At 51.1% G+C, this 21016-nt stretch overlaps 1 long non-coding RNA gene across 4 annotated transcripts in view; it reads left to right on the top strand.

Annotated features, from left to right (window-relative positions):
- Window positions 1–21016, top strand: part of LOC140389314 (uncharacterized) — a 144138-nt gene that overhangs the window by 12804 nt on the left and 110318 nt on the right. The window lies entirely within an intron of this gene.

Here is a 21016-nt window from a genome sequence, read left to right on the forward strand (position 1 = left end):
AATGGAATCTGGAACAAAGACATTTATAACTTTTATCGTTATAAACACATTATATAATTATGAAAACAAGTCCTTAAAATGTCCTGTGAATTGTAAGATGCTCCCTTCCCAGATAGGATAGAAAAAATAACATGGACTTGTTAACCCTGACTGAAAGAATTAATAGGCTCCTAGTCAAAATATCTCCATTATAAATTACTGACAATTAAGTTAACCAATTATTGGCCAACACTTAGGCTAACTCGAGATAAAAGATGTAGCTTAAGAGAAGCCATTGTCTTAAAGCTGAGACAATGGTCGGGATTGGCGTAAATGCGTTCCAGAATGCACGTACAGTAAACACAGTTTTCATGTAATTAGTGGGCCCAACCTGGTATTCTCTGGGGCCTCTGCGGTTCTCTGCCTCAGATGGGTTGAGTTCCCGGCCTGGTTCACTTGTGCTTTTAAAAATCGTGAAACCTTTCATCGTGGCTGATGAGGGAGAGAGAGAGGAGGTAGGACATAGAGAGGCGCAACCGTGGGATGACAGGCCAGACACTGACAGGCCTGGCTGAGGTGACAGGCCAGACACTGACAGGCCTGGCTGAGGTTGAGGGGGGGAGAGGGGGGGGGGGGGGGGTGGGGGGGGAGAGAGAGAGGCCGAGTGGCCAAAGTGACCGTCCAAGGGACTGGGGCATTGTCCAGTCATGGACCACCATTGCCGTGGCCTGCAAGGCAGCCACCTTGCTGCACACCCAACTGACCACCCACCTTGGCCCCTGGTTCTGCAGAGTGACATCGGCCATATGGGTGCTACCACGACCTCCCCAGCCTCACATCCTATCCTCCGCCATACACCCCGAATCTGGCCGCCACCCGTCAATGGTCTACCCAGGGCACCATCCACTGTAGCCCCAATGGGGACATTAGACGAGGGCCGCGGAGCAGTGTTAACCGGCAGTACCCCTGGCATCAGGGATGGACGCCAGGGCCAGAGGTCCCCACTGTGCCGGGCAATGGCAGGGAAGGGGTGCAAGCATGGGGGGGGGGGGGCAACGTGTAGGGGCAGAGCACGCAGTGCCAACCGGGGCCACCATGTAACCCGTTGGACCTGGTTGGGCATGGGGGGGGAGCTATGCACCATGCTAATATGTCAGTCATTCACCCCCTGCAGACAATGGATATTGGAATTCAACCAGCACTGGTGGCCTTCCTGCTTGTCGCTGCAGCCCTGGGGATGCTCTGCAGCTGTACGAGCTGCTCGAGGAGGAGGAAGCTGCAGCAGTGGAGTATGGAGCAGCGGAGCGGGCAACAGAGGGACAGGAGGAAGCCATCCAGGTTGGAGAGCCAGCTGCCCAACAGGCCGAGGAAGAGAGGTGCCAATGAGGCGCTCCATGAGACCTTGTGTGTACCAGCAGCGCCAGTCATTCGAGACCGGACTGCCAGACCGGGCATGACGAAGACTCCGGCTGAGCAGGGAGACAGACAGTGCAACATATCTGCCAGATTATGGCACACTTGGCACCGTGGTGTTATGGGGGAGGACACCTGCTTCTGGCGGCTGTCAGGGTGGCGGTCGCCCTGAACGTTTACGCGGTGGGGTCCTTCCAGGTGCCGAGTGGGGACCGGCCATGGATCTCACAGACCTCGGTGCACAGGTGCATCCACAATGTCATGGATGTCCTATATGCCCAGGCAGCTCACTAGATCCATTTCAACGTGGACCGAGCCCAACAGGATGCCCGGGCAGCGGGCTTCGCCGCCATCGACAGGATGCCCCGGGTCCAAGGGGTGATCGACAGGATGCATGTCCCCCACGAACACCTGCAGATGACAGGCCATTCTACACAAACTGAAAGGGGTACCACTTGATGAACGTGCAGCTGATAGGTGACCATCAGCAACGCATCATACACGTCTGCGCCCGATACCCATTCAGTGTGCACGATGTCTTCATCCTGACACACTCGATGATTCCTGACATGTTCGAGAGGCCTCCTCATTGGACGAGGCATGCCGTTGCCGTTCATCCTCTTCTTCCAGCACATTGCTCCTCTGCTGCGTGATGTGTGGAAGGCGCAGCAGGTGACCAGGATGTGGGAGACTCCCCAAGGGCTATGCTGGAGGGCTCCTGCAAAGCAATCCAGGCACCAGAACCGCATCTTCAGGATGCCAAAGCACGGTTCGATTATGCCCCTGGTCAGTGCCTGTGCATCGTTGTAACGGGTCTCAGTGTCCCTATGTGGCCTCTGGATAGGCATCACCAGCCACAGTCGCAAAGGTTAACTCCTATTGCCCAAGGGAAGAGGTCAGTAACTGCCGTGTGTGCCAGGATGAAGGCATCATGCACAGTGCTTATGTATCGGGCACAGATACGCATCTCATGTTCACACAGCAGCTGCAGGTACATCAAATGGAACCCGTTTTGATTTGTGAAGTCCAGCCTGTCATGAGCCAGTGCTCATAGGGGGACAGGCATTCCGTCAATCACCCCTTGGACTCGGGGCATCTTGGTGATGGTGGTGAATCCGCTGCCTGGGCATCCTGATGGTCGCGGTACACACTGGATTTGATATATTGTGCTGACCGGGCATGTAGGGCCTCTGTGACGATACAAATGCATCTGTGCACCGAGGACTGTGAGATCCCGGACAAGTCGCCACTCAGCGCCAGGAAGGACCCCGTGGTGTAAATGTTCAGGGCGACTATCACCTTGACGGCCACTGGGAGTGGGTGTCCTCCCCATACCCCGCGGTGCCAGGTGCGCCGATATGATCTGGCAGATATGTTGCACTGTCCTCCTGCTCAGCCAGCATACCCAGTCCGGCAGGTCCTCAAATGATAGGCGCTGCCAGTACACACAAGTCCTCATGCGGTGCCTCCTCGGCCTGATGGGTGGTCAGCTCTCCATCTTCACCGGCTGGGTCCTGTTGTTCTGGAGCAGGCGCCACTGCTGCAGGGTCCTCCCCGAGCAGCTCCTGCTCTTACAGCCTCAGTGCATCCCCCAGGGCTGCGGCGGCCAGGGTGAAGGTTACCATTCCTAGTTAGATTCCGAAGTCCATTGTCTGCAAGGGGTGAACATCAGACGTGTTAGCTTGGTGCATAATCCCATGCCAAACCAGGTGCAACAGGCTACATGGTTGCCCTGGTCTCCACTGCAGACCCCACCCACACATTCTCTCCACCCCCCCCCCCCAACTTCCCCCATCCACACACCCCATCCTGGCTGTTCCCCCGCTACTCTGCCCTCCGCACCACTGGCCCCGTTGGTACCCGGCACCATGGGGGTTTCTGGCCCTGGCAACTGTCTGTCCCTGCTGCCAGAGGTACTGTTGGCTGGCACTATCTTTGCCAGCGGTATATTCTGCGGCCCTTGTATGGCGCCTTCCTACAGGAGCTACTGTGGGTATTGCCGTTGGATGGGTTGTGTGCTGCCCCACCGGCAGATGGTGGCTGGTTGGAGGACGAACGGGAGTTGGTGGGGTGGAAGGTCATGGCTGAGGTGTAGGGGGTGGTAAGGTGGGTGCACCCATATGGGTGGTGTCACTCTGCACATCCATGGTGGGCTGTCAGGTGGCTGTTCAATTGGTAAAGTGCAGCAAGATAGCTGCCTTGCAGTCCGCGGCAATGGCAGACCACAAATGGGTGCCCCGGTCCGGTGGTGGGGGGTCACCCCGACCTCACTGCCCATTCCCTGGTCACCCACCGTCACGCCCTGCTGTCCCCTCCTGGCCTGCCAGATGTCCCCCCCCCCCCCCCCACCCCCAGCATCCCCGGCAGCCCACGGTCGCACCTTTGTATGCCCGACCTCCTCTCTCTCCCTCATCAGACACGGCGCCTGTTTCCCGATTTTTGAAACCACAACTGAATCTCGTCATCGGTAATTCCCCCTGTGGCGGAGGCAGAGCATTACAGTGGTCCGGACAATATCGGGTCAGGCCTGCTAATGATATGCGAACAGCTTTTACTGTACGTGCGGAGTAGAACATTGTCGCCACTGTCGAGGCACCGGAGCATGGCCTTCTGGTGGGCGCCTGGCCACGATTTTGGCCTCATGACCGTTTCTCCACCCAATTACCTTGACCGATTTCGGCATCGACCGATAGAGAATCCCGCCCAATCTGCGTAATTAGCTAAGAAGTAATGTGCTAGCTCTCATTTTATTAATGTTTTTTCTAAATTTGGAGTACCCAATTCATTTTTTTGCAATTAAGGGACAATTTAGCGTGGCCAATCCACCTAGCCTGCACATCTTTGGGTTGTGGGGGCAAAACCCACGCAAACACGGGGAGAATGTGCAAACTCCACACGGACAGTGACCCAGAGCCGGGATCGAACCTGGGACCTCGGTGCCGTGAGGCAGCAGGGCTAACCCACTGCGTCAACGTGCTACCCTCTCATTTTATTATTGACAAACTATTGGATATTATCCAACAATTCACCAAGTTGGACTTTCAACATCTTTAAGAAAGAAGCCATATTGAGAGGTGCTGAGGAAGAGAGTTGTTCTTTAAACATGTCTTCCAATTTGTTTGGGGCCTTCTCTTCACGTCCTGCTCTGTGAAGGGGAGTGGGAGGTTGGTTCAATTGGTAAAGTTCTTGGGCAGGATTCTCCGTTGCCCGACGCCAAAATCGTGTTCGGCGATCGGGCAGAGAATGGGTTCTGATGGCGAAATCAGGGTAAGTGCCGGTTTGACGTCAGTCTGCCACGCTTCACCCCCTCCGAATTTGCGTCATCTTGACGCACCCTGCGCGCAGTTAAAATGTTGTTGTACCTAACGGCACGGACCACGTGTGGCCACACAAATCATGTACCCGGCATGGCGGTTGTGGACTGTGTCCAGCGGCGCCACACTCGGCCGGGATCCATGCCGCCGTCCGGGGGCGCTTCTGCGAGGGCTGGGGGGACTGGTTGGGGGTGGCCAGGGGGTGGGCTGCGCGGCCGCGGATGACGGGTTGGATTTGCGCACGGCCGGCACCATGTTGTATGGCATGACCGCTGCAGGTCGTCAGCCGTGCGCATGCGCGGCCCGGGACACAGCCATTCTCCGGCCATTTTTGGTCTGGGAGGCGGGAGTTCCAGTCGGCGCCGATGCTAGCCCCTCACAGGTACTGGAATTGGTGAGGGGTTCACGCCGATTTATTTGACCTAAACCTCCCACGGATTCTCTGTTTGAGCGGCACTTGGCCGCAGGAACGGAGAATCCAGCCCTTTATCTTACTATTAATTCATGTTACTTACTGATAATTACTGTTCATTGACACTACTTTTTATCTATCTGACTGGTTATCTTTTTAATAGTTAATAAACTTTCTGAATTCACAATTTAAAGTATTCTTTCTTGCCATTTGGTAAGTCTAAAAAATCTTTTGTTGTTTGCAATTGGGGAGTTACTGCAAACTGAACCCCATAAATCTGAGTTCAAATAAATCATAGTATATGACAATACCCACCACTCATGACCAATGTGGCACTCAGGAAGACTGAACCACTATCAGTCAGATTTGGGCCTCACTAACATCTTGTTGTCAATCTGGGAGCACAAAAATTGGTGCCACACTACAGATTGCCAGTTTCCTCGATAGGTTGGAAATTGCAGATAAAGCCTGATGGTGGGATGGAATGGGAGGTGGGGGGGGGGGGGGGGGGGTGCGGTCATTCGTTTCCAGGGCAAAAAAACAAAAATGGAGGCTTCCTGAAATCCCTTTGAGTCGACAGGCGTCTGAATGCCTGCAAAAAAGTAAACAATGTGCGTCCTGAATGGCTTGGTCATTTATTGAGCTTCCTATTTAAACTCCTGCCTGACAGTGGTTTCAGGTAAGAAATGGTGCGCAAGGTTCACGAAAACAACAGCTAAATGCCTCCCTGTTGGTTTTTGATGGAATAAAGAGATTGATCAGAACTCTATTTATTGTGCCATGATTTTTTTTCAGGCCTTATTTCAATGCAATCTGCGAGAAGGGCCTTGTTATTTGGATGTTTTTATTTTGATTGTTGTTCTACAACTACTTTAGCTTTTGTTTGAAATGTCATCATTTTATTTTTATTTTTGTGCTGACATTCTCCATTCTAGTGACTGTGCTGCAGTTTGTTACAGTATTGTTTGCAACTCATTTACACACTGTTAGCACTGTTGCCAGGGCCCGAGGTTTGATTCCCGGCTTGGTTCACTGTCTGTGCAGAGTCTGCATGTTCTCCCCGTGTCTGCGTGGGTTTCTTCCGGGTGCTCCAGTTTCCTCCCACAAGTCCCAAAAGACATGCTGTTAGGTGAATAGGACATTCTGCATTCTCCCTCTGTGTACCCGAACAGGAGCCGGAATGTGGCAACTAGGGGCTTTTCACGGTAACTTCATTTCACTGTTCATGTAAGTTTCTCGGTCCCGGTGCGGCACGCCGTCGGGATTCTCCGTTACGCCGGCATGGGGCTACCCCACAATGGAAAACCCCATTGACCAGTCGGTGCAACGGAGAATCCCGACGGCGTGCCGCACCAGATTTCTCAGATTTCTGGTGCGGCGGGACGGAGAGACCCGCCCTAAATGTTGACTCTGGAGCAGGAGTCGTGGATTTCTACGCCAGCAAAACTGGCGCCGCATCTAGACCGATTCAACGACCATTGAGGGGCGAGCACCAGCGCCACGTGGAACACAATGGATTCCAATGAGAAACATTGGGGGTTTTGCCTGGTCTGTGATTGGCACTCAGGAGGCTGACAAGCTGCAGCTGCCACTATACACTTCACTCCCCACACACACTCATCCCAGTCAAGAAGGCACTGGAATGCACCCATCCCGTTGATGGGTCCAGGGGGCAACTAGGGGGCGGGACTGGAGGGGATACCCAGAGGACCCGAGGCCCTAAGTTTACAGTGGGCAGTCAGCGATGTGCACAGCTGCATGACTGCCTTGCAGGCTGCAGCAATGGTGTTCTATGCCCGTCCACCTTGACCCCACTGCTCACCTCCTGGCCACCCCCGCTACCCCCCCACCCCCCCAGACCCTGACAGAAGTCCCCCCCCCCCACCACCCCCCGGCCAGCGGCACAACTGTCAGAAAACTATTGTGATGTTGGAACTTTCCATACTCCGTCTCTCTCCCTCAGCACCCACGACGCCGGTTTCATGATTTGTAAAAGCACAAGTGAACCGCGCCATCATGAACTCTGCCCATTGGAGTCAGAGCATCGCAGAGGCCCCGGGGAATACTGGGTCAGGCCCACTAATGACATGCAAACGATGTTTACTGCACATGCGTTCCGGACCGCATTGACGCTGCTATCGAGGTGACGGAGAATTGCGATTTGGCGTCAAATTGGCACCCGCCGCGATTTTGATGTCGGAACCTAATTTCCACCAATTGCGTTTCCCGATTTTGACATCAGCCAACGGAGAATCCTGCGCCTTGTCGTTTGGTTGAAGAGGCTGCCTAAGCTGGAGGAACTGCTGCAGGTTCCAAAGCAGAGCAGACAGAAGCCTGTACTGCTCACTACTTTCATGCCAGGGTCCTGAAGCAGGTGTTCGGTTCGTCATTTACATATATATGAGAGATTATACCTGTTTGCAGTGGGCATCACAGGCACCTGCCTTAACCAATGTCAGTGCCCACATTCCTGGCACGAATCGAATGGGAAATGTTGCTCCTCGAATTGGGGACCAGAGGGGCTATTTTACACAATGTGGTCCCCAAGCTGTTGGGAAATTTCCAACCAATTCTATTTGCCTGGGTTACATCGTCCTGTTGTTGTGTGGGTGCAATTAATTACCTTAAAGTTTAGCTTAAGTTAATACAAGGAACAATGCAATATCACAATGTGCTTTCTTAAACAAGAACAAAAGATACAGAAGCACAAGATGACAAAATGCCTCCTTCAGCCTGCTCCACCATTCAATATGGTGATCTTCTACCTTCATCTGACCCCTCACCGTTTCTCTTAGGTTAAAGCTCTAGTTATACAATTCATCAGGATACTGATCCTAGCCTGGTTTAAGTGGAGTCAATCCTAATGGAATAGCATCCTCTTTCCCCAGGACCGATATTGATGCCCCAGGAACAAAACCCTCTTCTTCCCCACCCTTCTTTGAGCCATGTGTTTAATTCTCTTATTCACTTAACCCTGTGGCAATCAGTACATGGCTCAGATAACAATCTAGAAATGATTACCTTGGATGTTCTGCATTTTAATTTGGACCCTAATTCCTCAATATCTCAACAGGGCATAATTCATCTGTCCACCTGTGTCAATGTTCCCTACAAAGACTGGATCCTCCCCCATCCATCCCAAGTCCATCTCCAGCCATGAAATGTCTTTACCTGCGCACCAGGGGGGGAACGCACCATTCAGAGTTCCCAGTCCCACTGCAGGGAACTGTATTTACCCTATTGACTCTATTGTCCCCTATCAATACCACATTCCTTTTCACTCTGCCGACTTGAAGTGCTTCCTGCACCGTGATGTTGTGGCCAGTTTGCCCATCCACCCTGCTGTCCTTTTTCTGAATCACTGTTAATAAGTACCTCATTCCTGTTAGTCAAAGTCAAGGTATAAAGTTCCTCCATAACACAACTGCCTGACTCATAGTCAAACGCTCCTGTCCCTGACCATTGACCAACTCTGAGGCTCTAATTAATCAGGGGTGTGACTGCTTCCTGGAACAAAGTGTCCGGGTAATTCTCCCCCTCCCTGATGTTGCACAATGACTGCAATTCCAGTTCCAAACTCTGAGCCAAAGTTGCTCAAACTGCAGACACTGACTGCAGCTTCTGGGATTGTAATGCTCTCCATGAACTCCTACATACTGAAGATACAGCACTCCACATCTGTCTAACTTTATTTACTTATTTGATTTCTGTAATCATAGAATCATCAAATTTAGAGTGCAGAAGGAGGCCATTCAGCCCATCAAGTCTGCACTGGCCCTTACAAAGAGCACCCCACGTCTCTACCCTATCCCCGTAACCCCCACTTAACCTTTTTGGACACTAAGGGCAATTTAGCATGGCCAATCCACCTAAACTGCACATCTTTGGACTGTCGGAGGAAACCGGAGAACCCGGAGGAAACCCACGCAGACACGGGGAGAACATGCAGACTCCACACAGACAGTGACCCAAGCCAGGAATCGAACCTGGTACCCTGGAGCTGTGAAGCAACTTGTGCTAACCACTATGCTACCGTGCTGCCCTAAATTACTTTACAAAATTAGTAACTTCTTCGCTAAAGTAATAGAAAGTTACAGTCTCCTAGCTTGGAGCCAAAAGAAGGAAACTCATCAGCTACTGAAGTTAAAAAAAGAGTGAACCTGCTTCTCCCTCTGTACAAAATTCACATGTATAGCAATTCCTGACTCCAGCATTCAGTTTGTGAATCGTTCTGTTTCCCAATCACTCTGTAATTTACAATCTGTACAATAGCTGACATTGTCTACTTATATGGACCGAAGTTGCAATTACTAAGTCAGCTTCCTGCTACAGCAATTAACAATGATTTAGGCAACCACTTTCAACTCATTGTTGATTAACCACTACTACCTGCACCAATAGTTTCTGATACCTTAGCTAGCTTGCAGTTTCTTTTGAAGTTTTAAAGTTCCAAGTTAAATTTAACATGTTAATCTAAATTACAGCTGGTGAGAGATCCAACTTGCACTCAAAATTCCACTCAGTTTATAATGCATTTGGTTCCCCAAAAACATGTGCTACTCACTCCTAAAGCTAAACTGATATTGATGTGATGAATAAACATTCGCTACTGTAATCATTGCTACAAGTTAGCTATACAACCTTAGTGTTGAAAATATCTCCACTAGTGACTTACTGGAGGTGTAAACTGAAATTTAAACCAATCACATCATTAGAAATTATAAAATATATATTAGGATCGCCAGTATTTTATTTAATTTTTGTCTAGCAGCAATATCAAAAAGGAATTAATATTGCCCTGCCAATTGCTACATATTTGCATCTCCAAAATTCTGAAGTAAACTGGCGATAAACAATAAATACTTGATAAGTAAACCTTAGTCGCCACCTTGTAACCTCTGGCAATCCAACTTTAAATCCAGCTCAATGGACGACTGAAAAGATAATAAATAACTTGAAGTGTGGTAGTTTACATCATGAAATGGAAATCAGGATACTGCTCACTTTATTCCCATTACAGTTTTTGTGCACTCACATCTGAATTGAAAAGGTTAGGAATTGAGCATCTGGTGTAGATCAAGATGCTTCTTTTTGATTGATTCTGAGGTTGCATATCCAGTCATTAGCAAGAACCACCTGGCCTGGATCAAACCTGACTGAAAAAAACTAGAATTTTCTATTTCGCTGTCCCCTTTTTTTTTTGGAACAGTTTCAGTCTTCATCCGATGAGTAGGAGACAAAACATGGACATGAGAATCCTGCAGGATTCAGCAATAAAACCAACATTGTGAAACATGGGAAGGGCGCAAAATTCAGTTGTGCAGCATCACTGGTGTGGTAAATTGAAGGCTGGAGACCTGAGAATGGTGATTCACCACTTCCGGTATGGTTCCTATGAAGATGTATGGTTGTAATGCCGTTGGTCCAGGCATGTCGGCATCATTCAGTGTTTAACACTGGTTTGGCAACTGATTTGCCATTTTGTTCGTCAAAGCTTGTTAACAACCTTTCTTGAAACCTTTCAGCTGAACGTGCTGAATGCGCCCAAACCCGAAAGGAGAGTAATTACCGAACTTTCAGGAGAGAGAACTTTCAGCAACTTGCTGCGGCAGAGTGTCATGATCCAGGACTGGATCATTAACATTTACAAAAATATATGAATATCTCATTTTAAACAATAGATGTATGCCACAAGTTTCATTTTTTTCAACAAGACAAACATTATTGTATATAAAAGATTTTTAAAACGAGCACAATTAACTTAACAATATGGTTTATGAATATATATGTTATGCAAGTTGCTTCCTACTTCCCTCAAGAACTCTATCATAAGGCACAGCCACTTTGGAATGATTTATTTCTGTCGTGAACACCCACAAGTATGCCACAGTTCCCCAAACAACTGGAGTGGGGGTGGGGAGGGACTGGGGGCATCCACAGATCACCAGGCCTTAAGAGAAGGGCGACTCCAATCCAAAGGGGTTTTCTGATGGAGGTGCTCCCCCATCCCTCCTTCCTGACCAGATCTAACTCCCTTTAATTCTGGCCTTACCCCGCCCCGTGAACTGAGCCTGTCTAAAAATTGAGACTGGGCAGGAAAACACTTAGTGGCCTTAAATGGGCAAGGGTGGGCTTCCCATCTGAGGCCCTGCCTGTCCCAGTGTAAAATCACTTGGAGGTCTGGCGGGCAGTAACCCGGAGAAATCCCATCTATTGTCGTAGGGAAAGTGCATAAAATCCTGTCGATGTCTCCAACTCAGTAAATCCATGTGCTGTTTTATGATTGTATCTTTCTAGCAGTTAATCCCTTAAATCAATATGACCCCAACATTTTCAGTGTAATTTGCTTTAATTGCATTTATCCCATTTTGTTTGCACTGAAACTGTAATTGCTAAAGCTAAAAATTATACACTCAAACACATGGGGCTGGATTCTCCGATTCTGGGGCTATGTCCCCATGCTGGCGTGGGAACAGTCGAGTTTTACGCCAGGAAAACTGGCACAAATGGCCGCCAATTCCCTGTTTAGCTGGGGGCTAGCAGGACGGCAGCGTAGATTACCCAGCTCTAGTTGCCGACTGAGGCACGATCAATTGGACAAAGACGACAGTTGAATCCAACTGAGGCTTTATTGCTATCAGATGTGTGGCCTCCCACAGCAGCTGGCATTAAAAATTGAGTCCGGCGGGGGTGGTGGATAACTCCATACAACAATGAGTTAATATTTACAAGATTTGAGCAAACAAATGTCCTTTGATGTCCGGTGGACCGGTCAGAGGTTTAGCCGGTCCGGGGCCTTGATGTTCCTCTGGGAGCGACGCAGTGGTGTCAGCGATGTTGGTGCTGATCTGGTCGATGGTGACTCTGGGAGCGTGCCAAAATCCTCTTCATTGTCGGGCGTGGGCATGGGGGGGGGGGGGGCGGGGGGGGGGGGGGGGTGGATGGTCCTGGGGGGGGTGGTTACTGTTGGGAGCAACGGGAGCGGGGAGGGTGGTGCCAGAGGCGTATGGGGTGTGGGGGTGGAACCTGCTGTGGTGCCAGGTCCCTGAGGGAGACAGTATCCTGGCGGCCGTCGGGGAACGCCACGTAGGCATACTAGGGGTTTGCGTGGAGCAAGAGCACCCTCTCCACCAACGGGTCCGCCTTGTGGAGTCGGACGTGCTTACGGAGAAGCACAGTTCCTGGAGCTGCGAACCAAGTCGGGAGCGACACACCGGATGTGGACTACCTGGGGAAGGCAAAAAGACGTTCATGGGGCGTATTGTTCATGGCAGTGCAGAGTAATGAGCGAATGGAGTGGAGTGCATCAGGGAGGACCACCTGCCAGCGGGAGGCCGGGAGGTTTCTGAACCGTAGGGCCAGCTGGACGGCCCTCCATACCGTACCATTCTCCCTTTCTACCTGTCCGTTTCCCCGGTGGTTATAGCTTGTCGTTCTGCTGGAGGCGATACCCCTGCTGAGCAGGAACTGACGCAGCTCATCACTCAGGAATGAGGATCCCCTGCCACTGTGGATGTAGGCGGGGAAACCGAACAGAGTGAAGATTGGGTTGAGGGCTTTAATGACGGTGGCATACGTCATGTCGGGGCATGGGTTGGCAAAGGGGAATCTGGAGTATTTGTTGATCACACAGAAAATATGTGCGACGGTTGGTGGAGGGGAGGGCCTTTGAGGTCTACGCTGAGGCGTTCAAAGGGGTGGGAGGCCTTCACCAGGCACGCGCGGTCCAGCCGGTAGAAGTGCGGCTTGCACTCCGCACAGACCTGGCAGTCCCTGGTGATTGTCCTTACTTCCTCGACGGAGTAGGGTAGATTTCGTGCCATAATGAAGTGATACAACCGTGTGACTCCTGAGTGACAAAGGCTGTCGTGCAAGGCCCGGAGTCGGTCTACCTGTGCGCTGGCACATGTACCTCGTTGAGATACCCTCAATTATAACTTGAGAGAGATGATTGGTAATACAAAGACTTTAATTAGCAAAGAACCAGACAACTGCCGAGAAGTATGCTCACTGCACGCTGCCCACTGAACATGACCTTATATACGGCCCCCTGGGGGGGCGGAGCCAGAGGCGGAGTCCCCCAGGGTTCCAAACCCGGTCTTAAGGGTTCATTACATTAAGAGTACAGTTATCATTCATCACATTCACCCCCTGTTTTTAAAAAAACACATAGTCCGTTGGGGGTGAAGTGGAATTACATGTCCAGTCTTTTGGGTGGTCTGGTTGTCCGTGTTGACCTTCTTAGCTCCGGCGGTGGTACGGCGGATACGGTCGGCCTTGGTGGGGGTATATCCGGGAGCACGGCTGTCTTAGCCTTTGCCCGTGTTGGAGCAGGGGGGGTATCCAGGGTGACTCGGATGATTGGTGCCGGCGCCGGTGGGGGGGGGAAGGGGGTGCTAGGGGGGGGCGCTGTCGGGGTCGGCAGCCGGTGTGCGAAGGGGAGTAGCGGTAAAAGGGGGAGAGTTTCGGGACTTGATGCAGTGAGCAAGCCGGGTGACCCCCGGGTGACAGAGGTTATCGTGGATGGCCCGCAGACGGTCTTCCTGCGCGTCGGCGCATGTGCCGCGGGACAGGGCATCTAGGGACTCATTGAGCTTCCCCGGACGATATGTAATATCGTAGGCATAGGTGGAAAGTTCGATCCTCCACCTCAGAATTTTATCATTCTTTATTTTGCCCATTTGTGCCTTATCGATGATGAGAGCGAACGTCCTACGGGCTAGGTAGTGCCTCCAGTGCCGCACAACCTCCACAATGGCTTGTGCCTTCTTCTCGACTACAGAGTGCCGAATTTCCGAGGCGGTGAGGGTTCGGGAGAAAAAGGCTCCTGGCCTACTCGCCTGGTTGAGGGTAGCAGCCAGGGCGACGTCTGATTCATCGCTTTCTACCTGGAAGGGGGTGGTTTCGTCCACCGCGTGCATGGCGGCCTTGATGATATCGGCCTTGATACGACTGAAGGCCGACCGGGCCTCAGCCGTCAGGGGAAAAACCGAGGTCTTAATGAGTGGTCGGGCTTTGTCCGCATATCTGGGGACCCACTGGGAGTAATAGGAAAAGAGCCCCAAGCACCGTTTGAGTGCCTTGAGGCTACGGGGGAGGGGAAGTTCCTTAAGTTCCATGCGGTCCGAGGATGGCTACTCGGGTTGTGTGCAACACGCATTTCTCTTTGTTGTATGTCAGATTAAGGGCCCGGGCGGTCTTTTTCTTTTTGTTCTGCTAGGGCTATTCTTTATTTTCTCCTTTCTTCTCTCTCCTTTTCTTTTTCCTCTCACTCTCGTATGCCAGCCTCTTTAATTCTTTCTTATGATCCATTTGTTTAATTTGCAACTGAATTTTTGCCATTTCCAATGAGTCAAACTCTATCTCAGGCAACTTTAAATGCTTAACCACCACCATAATTACCTCATCTTTTCTCATTTTGTCAGGTAATGTTAACTGCAATGTTTGTGCCAAATCTAACAGTCTGCTTTTCGTCTTTGTCAGTAAGGTATCACATGTTATTGTGCCCACCCCAAAAACTTCTGAGCCTCTGAAAGAGCCATTGTTCACAACACTCTCCCCACTTAAACTAAACTACCACACCGGAAAACAACAATCCTTCACTGTCTTTAAGTTCACAAAGGCCAAACCAATAGACTTTTATCCCCCTCGAGCCCCCAATTGTTATGGACGAGGCGTTTTCAGAACCCCAAAATGTACCATGGAGTTCAACCAACCTCTCCCTTTAATGTATTTGTTGCTTTTCCTAGCACATGGCTTGCTCCCTAGGTGTGATAATTCAATTACAGACACGTGGGTTTTTAAACACAAAACACTGTTTATTCCATGGACTCAACTTAACATCTTAAATAAACATTGGATCTCTTAACACCCCTTACTTCAAAGATAACTCAGAAAATATTGCAACAGTAAATACTTCCTTAAAATGTTCGTTCAAACTTCCAAGAGATTGAACACCTTTAAACAGTATCACATCAGGTTAAAGGATATATATATTTTCTGTAGAATGGCAGAGATATATTAGCTTGGGTGACTTCAGCTCCAGCACCTTGCTTTCTTCATGCAGCTCTCTGGAAACCCACAGACACACCCACGCTGCTTTCTCAAACCTGACTTTCTCCTTTCTAAGCAGATCACAATAAACCAAAACTTCTCAAGCTGCTGTCTCAAACTGGCTTTCTACTTTTAAACTGCTCTCAGCAAAACCAGCCAGGCATTTTTTAAACTGCAAAAATGGCTGAACTGAGCTGAGCTCCACCCACTCTATGAAATCACTGTTTTCTTAAAGGTACTTTGCTTAAACATCCATGCCTTAAAGGTACCCTCACATGACAATAGAAACAGGGACCGTTGTCGCTCATAACCGTGAGCGGGATTCCATGCCTGGCAAATGCCTCCTTGCAGGCCTTTATGACAGTCCTGGATGTTAGGTCAGATAGTTTCACTACCTCGGGGTAACTGGAGAAGTAATCAATTAACAGGAAGTAGTCACGCCCGTTGGCGTGAAAAAGGTCAACTCCGACCTTAGACCATGGAGAGGCCACGATCTCGTGCTGCTGGAGCATTTCTTTGGGCTGAGCAGGCTGGAAGCGCTGGCAGGTCACGCAATTGTGGACTATGTGTGATATATCCTCATTGATGCCGGGCCAATAGACAGCCTGCCGGGTCCTGCACCTGCACTTCTCAATACCGAGGTGTCCCTCGTGTATCTGCGTGAGCACCAAGCTCTGGGTGCGCGGAATGACGATGCGATCCGATTTCAGGAGGGTCCCCTCGACAACAGTTAGGTCATCCTTTACATTATAGTATTGCGGGCATTGCACTTTCTGCCAGCCATTCGTGAGGTGATGTATGACCCGCTGCAGAAGAGGCTCCTTGGTGGTCTCTTCTCGTATGATGACGAGTCGTTCGTCAGATGTCGGGAGGGTGCTGGCACACAGTTGCACCTGTGCCTCAATGTCGTGTATGAAGCCTACCTGCTCACATGGCGAGGTGATGGCACGTGACAGGGCATCCGCGATGATTAGCTCCTTTCCAGGTGTGTAAACCAGTTCATAATCATACCTGCGGAGTCAAAGAAGAATGTGCTGGAGCCTGGGTGTCATGTCATTTAAGTCCTTGTGTATAATGTGCACTCGGGGTCTGTGGTCCGTCTCTACTGTAAAGGTCGGGAGACCACAGACATAATTGTGGAATTTCACGATGCCAGTGAGAAGGCCCTGACATTCTTTCTCTATTTGAGCATATCGTTGCTCAGTGGGGGTCATGGCCCTTGACGCGTAGGCCACAAGGGCCCAGGACGAGGTGTCGTCCTTCTGGAGGAGCACCGCCCCAATGCTGTCCTGGCTGGCGTCTGTGGAGATTTTAGTCTCCCTCGCTGGGTCAAAAAAAGCTTGAACAGGAGCGGTGGTTAGCTTCGCTTTCAACTCAAGCCACTCTGCTTGATGTGCGGGTAGCCACTGGAAAACTTCTTCACCAGGTGCCTGAGGTGCCTGAGGGCCGTGGTGTGTGACGCGAGGTTGGGAATGAACTTCCCCAAAAAATTTACCATCCCCAGGAAGCGGAGGACCCCCTTCTTGTCCTCTGGGGTCTTCATTGTGTTGATGGCCTTGACTTTGTCCGAGTCTGGTTGCACGCCCTGCTGGGAGATGTGGGGCGGGAAGGGCGGGAATCATCCCACCCCTGCCGTCCTCCGAATTCTCCGGCCCCCCAAAATTCGCCCCGGTATGAATCACGCCGCCCACCTCAGAGAATGGCGGGGACTCAATGTGCCCCGGGGCCGCCCGAATTCTCCGGGCCGCGATGGGCCGAAGTCCCGCCCGTTTAACGAGGGTCCTGCCGGCGTAAATCAAGGTTGGTCCCTACCGGCGGGACCCAGCTCCGTGGGCGGCCTCCAGAGTCCTCGGGGGGGGGGGGGGGGGGCGCTGGGCGATCAGGACCCAGGGGGTGCCCCACGGTGGCCTGGCCCGCGATTGGGGTCCACCAATCAGCGGGCGGGCCTATGCTGTGGGGGCACTCTATTCCTCCGTGTCAGCATTGTACAAATCCGCGATTGCCGAAGCGGAGATGAAAGCCCCCTGCGCATGCACGGGGATGACGCCAGCAGACGCTTGCGCTCCCGTGCATGCACCAACTCGCCCCGGCCGGCGAAGGACCTTCGGCGCCGGTTGGCGTGGCGCCAAGCCCCTCCCCGCCAGCCGGCGCGGCGCAAACCACTCCGGCGCCGTCTAGCCCCTGAAGGTGCGGAGGATTCCGCACCTTTGGGCCGGCTCAACGCCGGAGTGGTTCCCGCCAGGGTTTGCGCCGTTTTTCCCCGCCCCGACAATTTGCGCAGAATTCCACTCGTGATCACCCAGAAACTTAATTGACGACATGCCAAAGGAACATTTGGTTTTATTTAATTTCAGGCCGTTGGCATGTATGCGCCTGAAGACTTGTTGCAGGCGAGAAATATGTTCCTCCGGGGTCGTGGACCATATGATGACTGATGACGTCATCAACATAAACCCGCACACCCTCAATGCCCTCTAGCATTTGCTCCATTATTCGATGAAAGATTTTGGGAGGCCGAAACAATACCAAATGGCATGCGGTTGTAGCAATATCTGCCAAAGGGTGTATTAAACGTGCAGAGCTTCCTGCTGGACTCGTCCAGTTATATCTGCCAGAAGCCACGCGATGCATCCAGCTTTGTAAAGAATTTGGCGTGTGCCATCTCACTCATCAGCTCCTCCCGCTTCGGGATCGGGTAGTGTTCCCTCATAATGTTGCGGTTCAGATCCTTGGGATCGATACAAATGCGCAGTTCTCCAGAGGGCTTCTTGACACAGACCATCGAGCTGACCCAGTCAGTTGGTTCCGTCACCTTGGATATTATTCCCTGATCTTGAAGCTCCTGCAGCTGCGCCTTTAGACAGTCTTTTAGGGGCGCCGGCACCCGGCGTGGCGCATGGATTACAGGCGTGGCATCATGCCTGAGCAGAATTTTATAGTGGTAGGGCAGCGTACCCATCCCACTGAATACATCCGGGTATTGCAATAGTAGTTCCTCAATGTCTGCCTGAAGAGTGCTGTTGGCAGAGGACGTGGCATGTACACGCTGGACGAGATGGAGTAGCTTGCATGCATGGGCACCAAGCAGAGAAGCCTTGCCGGGCTTGATGATCTCAAACCGCAAAGTGGCCTTGATGGCCTTGTTGGATACATGCAGGTGACAGGACCCTAACGCAGTGATGGCATTGCTACTGTAGTCGAGCAACTGGCAGGCCTGCGGAAGAATTGTTGGCTGCCTTTGGATACGAGCAAGATCTGCTTGGGATATTAGATTGACCGAAGCACTGGTGTCCAGCTTGAACCGGATGCTACAATCATTGACTTGTACTGTGGCACGCCACTCGCCCGCATAATCCACATTGAGGATGGGTGTGTGTGTTGCTGAATGCGAGGAGGCCTTGTCATGCATGGTGATGGTGCCCACTCGATATGGGGACTCCGGGCAGTCGTCCTGTGGATCCGTGACGGGATCAGGTTCCAAATCCAGCAGCCCTTGCTGCACACTTCGAACGCGTCTGCGTTGGAACTGGGGTCGCTGGCCCCCTATCGGAGGTGCAGACCTGCACATAGCCGCATAACGGCCAAGCTTCTTGCAGTTGAGACATCGCCTGCCTCTTGCAGGGCATTGCCGCTTTAAATGGGTGGTGCCGCAGTTGGGGAACGTCATCACGTCGACATTGTGATGCTCTGTGCGTCGTCGCATATGCGCAGTGCGGTCAGCCGCCGCTCGCACCTGCGCAGTGTAGTCTTTGGCCGTTTTGTTCTCCCAACCGTGGTGCACATGCGCGGGACCCCTGGAAAAGCACGTGAAATGGCCGCCTACGTCGATGCTCAGGCACCGCATTCGGGCGATGGCCTGTACACTCTCAGCTTTGTGTTGGGCAAGTTGGTCCTGCTCTGTCGACTTCAGACGGGAATAGCGACTTTTCGCACTGGCAGGGTCATATTTTTTATTTTTAGGAGCTGCTCCTGCAGGGCGCTGGAGTGGACGCCAAACACGATCTGATCCCTGATGAGGGTGTCAGAGGTGTCACCGTAGTTGCAGGATTGCGCTAAAATGTGAAGATGAGTGAGAAAAGACTGGAAAGGCTCATCCTTAACCTGAAGGCACTGCTGGAAGACATAACGCTCGAAGCTTTCATTCATCCCGACCTCACAGTGACTGTCGAATTTGGCTAAGACGGTCTGGAACTTGGTTTTGTCCTCACCGTCGGCAAAAGTGAGCGAATTGAAGATTTGGATGGCCTGGTCCCCCGCAGTCGACTGTAGCAGCGTGATTTTTCAGGCATCGGACGCACTTTCGAGGCCCGAGGCCTCAAGGTATAGACTGAATTTCTGACCCGCTTGAAGACCCGCCAGTTGGCGCCAAGGTTCTCGGAGATCCGGAGCTGTGGAGGTGCCTGGATCTTTTCCATGTCGCTGGAAGGCAGTTGCTGGTCGTCAGTGAATTTTCGAAGGTAAATTACTTAGAAGCAGTAGCCACTCCTGGTATCATGTTGTGTTATTCACCCTGGGGTAACAAGGACTGCAACACGATGCAGTTCAATGATCAAGCATACACCAAACGTAGGCGTTGGTTCAATAAGATTTATTGAACTTCAGTTACGAAGCACACAGCTGCCTGTGGGTTGACTCTCTGCTACTCTAAGTAAACTAACATTAACTATCTAGACCAGGCTAGCTTTGATCCACGTGTAGAAGATGTTGAATGATTTGTACACCCTGACTGTCACTACAGCTGTCACCAGTGGAAAGAGGCGGAGTGCTGATGCCCTGTGGGTTTTATAGTTGGAAGCCCCCCTCTGGTGTTCTGTCTGGTGATTGGTCGTGTTCTGTTCTGTATGTTGATTGGCTCACCTGGGTGTCTGTCACTGCCTGCTTTTACCTCATGATGTGCATGGGTGCATATTATGACATTATGGACCTGATGGGTTTTGCCAGCTCTGACCATTGATTGATGGCCAGCTAAACATTGTCATACTTCCCCAAGCTATTGACTGGGAATTTCCAGAGTTCCATAAGAGGATGAGGGGAGATTCAGTAAGGGACGCAAGGGCCTCCACTGGCTCACAGGTGATAGACTCCAAATCATCCCGGTTCCACCATTGAGCTACCATCCTCCTCCAGGTTGTCACCTTTAGCTACTGCCTCCCTCACCACACAGGATGCAGCAGGCAGCCCGCCCGCACCAGTCAGCCCTGCCTCTGACACCATCTCACCTCCTGGATAATAGCAACTCTGGGAAAATCTCCATCTTAACACCAGTACCTCCAGCACCAAAGTCAGAGACAGAGGGAGAAGTCAGTTCATGGTGAAGAGTACCTGTACCGGCTGAAGTTATTCATGACGGCTCCGTCATCTCAACCTTGTTCGTCGCCTAAGGTGAGGTGATCCTCAGGTTAAAGCACCATCAGTCAGCTCTCAAAGGGGACAGCAGCTGGTGGTCCTCTCTGGGACTGTGGTGAGATTTACATTTACATGATTCAGGCTCAGAAAACATTGGATGATAATGGCACCCCAACAATTTATATTGCTTTCTGTCATTCCCAGCAACGAATTCTAGCTAATTTTAGTTTTCTGTTTGATTTGTTTTTTCTTAGTTTCCAACCTTTCCCTTTAATCAACCATTCCCTTTTGGCGAGGGATATAATCGGGGCAAATCTTTATACATTTCTATAAGCATTCATTTACACAGCTGCAGAATGAAAGTATGCATCTCTCAACCCAACAAACTTAATTTCAGTGTCTGCCTATTTATAGGAGCACAAGTGAAACCCCGTTTAATGCCATCACCTTCATGTAATTCAACAAAATTAATATGCAACCAACAATTGAGAACTTGCAA

This window comes from Scyliorhinus torazame, chromosome 14, assembly GCF_047496885.1.
Source record: "Scyliorhinus torazame isolate Kashiwa2021f chromosome 14, sScyTor2.1, whole genome shotgun sequence".
Lineage (NCBI taxonomy): Eukaryota > Metazoa > Chordata > Chondrichthyes > Carcharhiniformes > Scyliorhinidae > Scyliorhinus > Scyliorhinus torazame.